The sequence below is a fragment of the Balaenoptera borealis genome, assembly GCF_965194805.1.
Source record: "Balaenoptera borealis genome assembly, chromosome: 10".
Lineage (NCBI taxonomy): Eukaryota > Metazoa > Chordata > Mammalia > Artiodactyla > Balaenopteridae > Balaenoptera > Balaenoptera borealis.
Window position 1 is genome coordinate 70,021,298 of NC_138874.1, and position 8,999 is coordinate 70,030,296.

The following is an 8,999-nucleotide window of genomic DNA, read 5'->3' on the forward strand; positions in this document are numbered from 1 at the left end:
GATCTCCTGTGTTGGTTGATGAATCTGAGTTTTATTTGGTGGTGTATAGCAGGTACCTGCCCCCGCCCAGTTGAAAGATACTGGGGCGGGGGGGGGGGGGACCTGGTTGAAAGATACCAGGGTTTGCTCAGTTGTAGGAGACTGAGTGGTCTTGGCTGAGTGGTTAGGTAAGAGGCTGATGTGATGCTTTTCCTCAATGGCTGCCTTAATAGAATTTGTCAGGGTAAAAGTAAAGATATTACATGAGAGCGCTGCTCTGAAAAAAAGGGACAAGACTCCTCCCAGCTGGTTATGGCTTTCTCAGTCGACTGAGAAACTTATGGGAGTGGTGGATGCAGAGTCCTTGTACCATGCAGTGGTCCCATAGGAGAAACCTATTACAGGGAGGGGTGAACCATCCTGGGTGCTTACGTATACACCCTGGACCTTGGCAGAACTTAGAGCCTTGGCTAAGGAATTTTCCGATCTGAGTCGAGATCCATTGGGATTTGCTAAGAAATTTGAGTTAACCATCCAGACCTATGAGCCTCTATATCAATCAGTATTTACTTAATTGGAAGTTAAAGGAAATCACACCCTAAAAATGAGGAGGCTCTTTTATTGCATACGCAGTTAAGTTAAATTAAAGTTAAAAAGCTGGCTGGTTAAAAATATCTTTTCAGAATTCTGACTTTAAACAAAGGCCTTCTAGGGGGAAACCTGCATTTCTCTTCCCATGTCTTTGAGATATAAATGTTCTGCCTGATCTTCCTAGGACTTTCCCTGTATGTCTGTGTTTTGAAAACTTGACCTCTGCCATACTATTTTTCAGAGTAAACTTTCTGGATTTTACTTAGGTTACATCCTCCCCTACTCTCTTATGGGGAAGCCTCTTGCATCTTAATGGTTTGAATCACTATAAAAACATATACTTTATTAATGGCCAAATGATGGATCCTTTTAAAATTGGAGAAACTAACAAATTGGTCAATCTAGAGTGCTCTCATTATAAACAGCTGTTTTATTGGTACCTATAAAAACAAAAATCACATTAAAGGTGGAAAAAAGGAATACATCTAATGATTACCTAAGAACTTCTTTAGTTTAAAACAAGTAAGAAAAACTGGTGTGGGAAGCTTCATTTGTGGTCTTTGCCTTCCCTCAATGGGTCTCACAGATGCTAATAGAATCATTAGAATAATTAATGTTAACAGTAAAAATCCTATAAGGAAAGTCTAGATACTATTTCCAACAAGGTAGAAATTTTAAAGGAATTATCTCAAATGAATAAAGAAATCTTTAGATGGTTATTTAAAATGGGATAAATAAAATGGACACTGATGTGATTTAAACACAAGGTTTTGACATTACACTACCTAAAGTTAAATGGGCCAAAAGGGACCCCCTACTGGTCCCCAACATTAAAAGCCAAACATGTCTGTTCTCTTTAACCCAGCTTTAAAATATATTTAACGGGCTAAAAAAATTTTTTTTTACACTGAGATACCTGACCAGCAATTACTTGGGACAACAGTTAGGCCAAAGGGTCTAAGTTCCTTGCCTCAACCTCACTCTGGGGATCCCAGAAGCCTTTTATATAAAAAAAGATAAAATGGACAGGGAACAAAAATAAAAACTTCTAGAACTCCTTCTGTAAGCTTGTTGATTGGCTCTTAATGAAAAGTAAAGTTAAAGGTATAAAGTTGATGGAATTGAGATGAAAGTATATAAAATTGGTATATTTAAATGGGCTTTATATAAGATGGCTACATCTCTTTTGTTTAATTATATTGTGGAATAGTCATGTTTCACTGGGAAATACTTCCCCTACATGGTATTATAAGACAACGCATATAAATCTGCCCCTCAGGAAATATTAATTGAACATACTAAAAGACACCAACAGGGTTACCTGAACCATACAAGTAGGTAAAACTGGGAACTAACATTCAAGGGCTAAGAAAAATAAACATAGTGATTTTGCTCTGGGTTTAACCTGTAAACTCAGAAAGAAGGTCTTTGCCGAATGCCTTATACAAACCTTTGAAGGCATGATAAATTAAAGTTCTAGAACATAGAACTTGTAAAATAATTTTCAGTTTAATTAGAAATCTTGTCACTGATAAAATCTTTTAGTATCATTTAGGTGACAGACCTGTTCTTTGGAAAACTAAAAGCAACTGTCTTTCTCTTGCAAATCTCTACAAACCAGAAATGTAAATACAGGCCACAAGGACCTGAGACTGAGCCTAATTAGCTCAATCAGACAAGACCTGAAATAAAGGAAAAAAAAAAAAAACTGACAAAGTGGCAGTTATAAAACTCAAACCGCTGGGAATGCTCCCTCAGCCAAACTTTACAAATAGTAAAGCCTTAGTCATATAAGCAAGCAACTTTAATGTATTCCAACTGTCCTTTGTAAACTAGTAAGTTTATATTGTAATACCTAATTCATAACTAAGTTTTTTTTCTTTTAAATGAAGCCATGAGACCTCTGGTTTTGCCTGTTTATGTGTGTGTACACATTATACATATGAGATTATCTGTACCTCTGGAAATATCAAAATTGAACTTATAAATAAAGAGCTCTATTTAATTTTTTAAAAAGCGCTTACAAATAAAGAAACCGGCCAAAATGACTTTCAGGTTCACGTGAACTGGGAAATATTCAATATTAAGTTGATATCTGGTATTAAAGTTTGTTTGTGGATCTAATTAATATAGACATGCCGTTAGAGTCATCAACATTAAGCGTAATATTTTATTGTACCTAGGTTTAATACAAGTCAAATAAGACCTTATCATATCTGTTGCAAGAAAAATAGTTTGATAACACTATACAATAGTTTGATAGTTTAAAAAATATATTTTAGATATGTCTACTTAAAATTATCCCTTCAGATATTTGATAACTTAAAGTTATAGAGTTGTGCTAATTTAAGTTATGCAAGTTTACTGAATAGCTAATTTCCAAAAAAAAAAAAAAAAAAAGATACTGAGACATCAATTACTAAGTAGAGAAACTAAAGTATTTAGGACTATAAATGAAAATGTTTGCTGTCACCCTGAGATGTCCTCTATAAGAAAACAAATGTTTTTAGAAATTATCACTGGTATTTATGCTCACGAATCTACAGAATGCTAATGTAAAAGACAGTTCATAACCGCTTACTTCTTAACTTTCACTAGAAATTAAGGTTTTTAAGAGTTGAGGATTCTAATTTAAACATGTAATTAAAACTGATAGGAGGGCTTCCCTGGTGGCACAGTGGTTAAGAATCCGCCTGCCAGTGCATGGGACACGCGTTCGAGCCCTGGTCCAGGAAGATCCCACATGCCGCGGAGCAGCTAAGCCCGTGCGCCACAACTACTGAGCCTGCGCTCTAGAGCCCTTGTGCCACAACTACTGAGCCCACGTGCCACAACTACTGAGCCCGCGTGCCTCGAGCCCGTGCTCCACAACAAGAGAAGCCACCGCAATGAGAAGCCTGCGCACTGCAACAAGAGTAGCCCCCGCTCGCCATTAGAGAAAGCTCACGTGCAGCAACAAAGATCCAATGCAGCCAAAAATAAAATAAAATAATTAAATAAATAAAATTAAAAAACTGATAGGAATAATACAGAAATATTTCAGTGTAGAGTAGGAAACTAGAATGTGTGTTTCCCGTAAAGAAGATATGAGGAATGGAATTAAATTTTATTGAGGGAAAAGGAAGAAAGTATATCTTAGGGCTGGTTGGTTTATTTGGACAGAAACAATAAGGGACAGGCTGATATGAATACAGATAATGAAAGGTTGTGGAAAAGAAACCCTGAGGAAAAAAAGTTTTATGCATGGTCAGGATTAACTAAATTTAGATTGAAGTTAACTAAGTAAATAGATTTTGTTAAGTAAACTGGTACAAGACTGGAATTTGAACAAAGTTTCTTAGAGTGCCCCTTTTTGTTAACAGATCCTGTGAGTTTCTATACCCTTAACTAAACTTTTTGTGACTTTGGTTAAATGAATAAGTATTGTTTCACAATGACCTGTTGTGTTTTGAAACCTTTTTCATATTTTTAACAAACTTCCCAAATATTAAAATCCAACTAAAGCTCTTTTTTAGCCTCCAGCTGACTCTGGGATGCTTTGAAGGAACATCTCTGAGACATCTTAGAGAGGCATTTTTTTTTTTTAATCTTTATTGGAGTATAATTGCTTTACAATGGTGTGTTAGTTTCTGCTTTATAACAAAGTGAATCAGCCATATATATACATATATCCCCATATCTCCTCCCTCTTGCCTCTCCCTCCCACCCTCCCTATCCCACCCCTCTAGGTGGTCACAAAGCACAAAGCACCGCTGATCTCCCTGTGCTATGTAGCTGCTTCCCATTAGCTATTTTACATTTGGTAGTATACATAAGTCCATGCCACTCTCTCACTTCGTCCCAGCTTACCCTTCCCCCTCACGTGTCCTCAAGTCCATTCTCTACGTCTGCATCTTTATTCCTGCCCTGCCCTTAAGGTTCTTCAGAACCTTTAGAGAGGAATGTTAAACTAAGTTTATTTGGTATGTTTAATTACTTCAGAAACATTGTCAAGTGATTGGAGATGAAACTTAGGTTACAGTGTATGGAAAAATGTCATTAATATAGATACTGCAAAATTTATATGGAATTCCTAACATCTGATATGCCCTGATACAATGTTATCAGTCATAATTCTAATTATTCTAAAATGTTATATGTCACAAAACTATCCACGTTTCCTACTAATTGCATTGCACTCAAATCTTTAACCATGTTATTTTAAGTTTTGTCCTGATGCTTTTACAGAATGAAGATTTTCAAGAAGACTCATAAAAAGAACTTTTTTTTTTTTTAACAAACATAAGTTTCTGATGGCCTTTAGATAATACCACTGAACTATGTAACAAATGATGGAAAACCTGATTACTTCATCCAGATCAACAGGAATCAATTACATGGGACTGAATGAACTGATGAATATGATTTATAACTTTATGACATTGGGAAATATACTAGCTTTAATCTTGGTGTTTCAGAAAAACCTTTTCTCTTATGCTATGACCTACGAGTTGATAAAGTATACCCTTGTAAACAAAGATAAAACATTTATCTTTTTTGCTCTACCTGATCCTGCCAGAATTTGGCTTTTCCAGCTGGCTCTCCTATGGACTTGATGGTTTATTGCAACTGGATTACAACCAGTTATACTAAGCATTGTTTTAATTTGTTCTTTGTTTCCAAATTGTTTATAATTGTGTCTCCCTGCTGCACTATGACTTTGTCAATATTACTAGCTGCATTACTTATATCCTATTTTATATGATCCTTCTCTCTTACAGTACTCAATGATAGTAACCAGGCTATTAGCCTACTGAATTCTGAGGTCTCTATGATGAGAAAAGCAGTGTTACAAAACTGCACGGCTCTTGACATCCTTACAGCGTCTCAGGGAGGCACCTGTGCCATCATTCAAACTGAATGCTGTGTTTTCATACCTGATGAATCCCCTAATACAACATGTTTAATGAACCACATGAAAAATCAGATTTCTGCCTTAAGTGACCCATTCCCAAACCGTGACGACCTCTTAGAAAACTGGTTTGGCGTGGGACGCTCTTGGCTTAAATATTTACTCATAACTCTATTAACATTATTAGCTATATTATTTGTATTTTGCCTGTTTTACAAGATTATTGTTTTCTATATTACCAAATGTGTGACTGAGCCTCCAACAAAAATAACGATGACTAGGCGGCTTGAAAGAGTTGATCAAATATATAGTTCTGTATGCGATCAGTGATTGTAATAGTGCAACTCTAGATATGGGAAGATTCAACAAGGGAAAACATTTCCAGGATCATAATAGATCAGTAAGACAAAGGATCCAGAAAATCTTTAATCTGATGATTAAACAGGGCCTAATCTGAAAATTAACACCTGGAGTGGCATATCAACAAGAATGTTCACCTGATCTGGGATGAACCTCCCAGCGCTGTGGGACAAAATTTGGTCATGAAATGTCTCCCAAACATTGGTCTAATTTCCGACCAAGAGGAGGGACTGATAAATGGAATATTTATAAATGTAATGGAATATTTATAAATGGAATATTTCCTGCCATATCAGTAAACAAAGGATGTCATAGTCATCAAGGATTGCAGCCCTCCAACGTGAGCCAGTGAGCCCTGAGGGAACTCAGGGCTGAAAAGAATACCTGCCATCTAGCAGTCAACCAACCGCAGCCACTCCCTATGGTGAACCCTGAGGAAACTCAGGATCTGAAAACACAGGATACTAGCGCCAGATGGCTGAGGTGCATATCAAAGGAATGATTTCAGTGAGCCCAGACCTTGCACCTTCCCATACATAGAAAAGCACTAAATTCCTTAACTTGTGATACCTGGTTTTCTTTAATTAACAATAATCTTTGGGGGCTTCCCTGGTGGCGCAGTGGTTGAGAGTCTGCCTGCCAATGCAGAGGACACGGGTTCGAGCCCTGGTCTGGGAAAATCCCACATGCCACGGAGCAAGTGGGCCCGTGAGCCACAACTACTGAGGCTGCCTGTCTGGAGCCTGTTCTCCGCAACAACAGAGGCCGCGATGGTGAGAGGCTCGCGCACCGCGATGAAGAGTGGCCCCCGCTCGCTGCAACTAGAGAAAGCCCTCACACAGAAATGAAGACCCAACACAGCAAAAATAAATAAATAAATTTATAAAGTTCCTACCAAATTTCTTTTAAAAAAAAAACCAATAATCTTCTGACGTTCTGACTACCTGCCCTTTGTTATAAAACTTCTACATAACCTGGCTCTGCTCCTCGCCTCCTCGTAGCAGTTTCTCAGAGTTCACTGAAACGCTGTCTACTGGGCTGCAGTCCTCATTTTGCCCCAAATAAAACTTAACTCGCAACTCTTATGTGGTGCTTTGTTTTTTGTTTTTTTTTTTAAGTCAACACCGCCATTTCTTGATTACAGATAATAGGCTTCATTCAGCCTCCATCACTTTCCCTGAGTTCCAACCAGCAGGTTCAAACAGTTTATGTTGTGCTTTGTTTTTTGTTTTTTTTTTTAAGTCAACACCGCCATTTCTTGATTACAGATAATAGGCTTCATTCAGCCTCCATCACTTTCCCTGAGTCCCAACCAGCAGGTTCAAACAGTTGCTAATTAGGGAAGGGAGGGGATGCGGAGACTAGGGAGGAACTGCCAAAAGAAACAATAGTGCAGCCTTGGGGGAGGGTCCTGGTTCCCCCTCAAGGGACACGCAAAACAATACCTTTGAGCTGTTTTGCAGATACTGAAACCCCAACCAGGTGGGATAAGTTAACTGTATGCTGCCCACAAGCACGTAGACCTCAGGCCACCAGGTGGAACCAGAAGGTAGATGATGCTGACTCCCACTTACCTCACCACCAACCCAATCAGAAAAATGTCCACAAGCTGATCACGTCCTCTTCGAACCATTACTATAAAACTCTTCACTATCCCCTCCCTGTTGGGACGCACAGTTTTTGAGGGCATTAGGCGGCTCTGGCCCCCTTTGCCTGGCAAAGCAATAAAGCTATTCTTTTGTACTTCACCCAAAACTTTGTCTCCAACATTTAATTCGGTGTCGGGGTACAGAGGCCGGATTCAGCTTCACTTCCAGGGCACCCAGCACCTACTTCCAGGCTGCCTGATTCACCTGCATAAAGATGTGCATGAACCACCTCCAAGGCCAGTTTGCTTCACTGGTCAGCACCCACCATCTCCTTCGAGTGCCCCTGGTCCAGGGACGCCGGCTCCCACAAAGCTACGCCTCATGACCCAGGGCTTGGAACTCTGGGGGACGTCTGGGCAAAAGCCTGGGCACTCCTGGTGCAGCGGGAGGCCATCACCTCTTAACTTGTGACAAGGCAGCACATGACGCAGCCCACTGGCTTCCTGGGCAGCCCATTAGGGAATCAGGGATCCTGGGCTCCGAGGGGTCGGGGCGGGACACGCACTGGCGCGCATGCAATGCCTCCCTCATTGCCAACCACCGACCCCCCTGCAGCCCTCGCCCCTCCTGCACCCCCTCCTCCATGCACCCCCAAGGACCTGGAAGGCGGGAGCAAGGGGTGGGGGGAACTACAGCCTTAAAGCCCACCCACGTCCTTCAAGGGGAGAGAGGAACACATCTTCCTAACAGTACTTCTCTCAGGGATCAGCCTGAAAGCAAGGACCCTGTGGGGCCCTCCTGGACACAAAAGCCTTTCTGTGTCCCCCGTTTCTGGTTTGTAGGAAATAGGCGTCATTCAGCCTCCAAGACCTTCCCTGAGTTCCAAACAGCAGGTTCAAACCTTTGCAAATCAGGGAAGGGAGGGGGGGATGCGCAAACAAGGGAGAGGCAATCCAGAAACAATGTGCAGCCTTGGGGCAGGGTCCAGGTTCCTCCTCAAGGAAAATACAAACCAAGATCTTTGAGCTCTTCAAGGGACCTACGAGCCAATGGATGAGTTTCGAGCCCGTGGATGAGTTGTAAACCCGAGAGCCCAAGACTCAATTAAATACTGGAACCTACTGTAAGAGTGGGGGGATGGTTAGGAGGCTGAGTCCCACTGCAGCGGCTCCAGCCCTGGGACACCGCACATCCCCTCGCTCAGGAGGTGGGGCGCTGCGACTGCAGCTGGGACGCTGAGACTCTGCGCCTCCCCCTCCCCATTCCCCTCAGGAGGCGCAGCTTGGACCTCTCCCCGCTCCCGCCGGCCCCGGTGAACCGGGTGGAAGGCAGGAGCTAGACGGCGCACCAAAGTTCCCCCGGACCAAGACGCTGCCCCCAGCTAGCTCTTCCTAAACAGCAGGGGCGGCTCCGAGCGAACGCGAACACGTGGGACTCAAAAGTTGGTCTCCCGCAGCAGCCTGGGGACGCGGTACTGGGTCCGCCCCTACTTACCAGGCGCGGGGCCCCGAGGGCGGACTGGGCTTCGGCTGGCGGGGTCCAGCCCGAGTGCTGCGGCGGTGCGGCCGTGGGCGAGGTCGAGGGTCGCG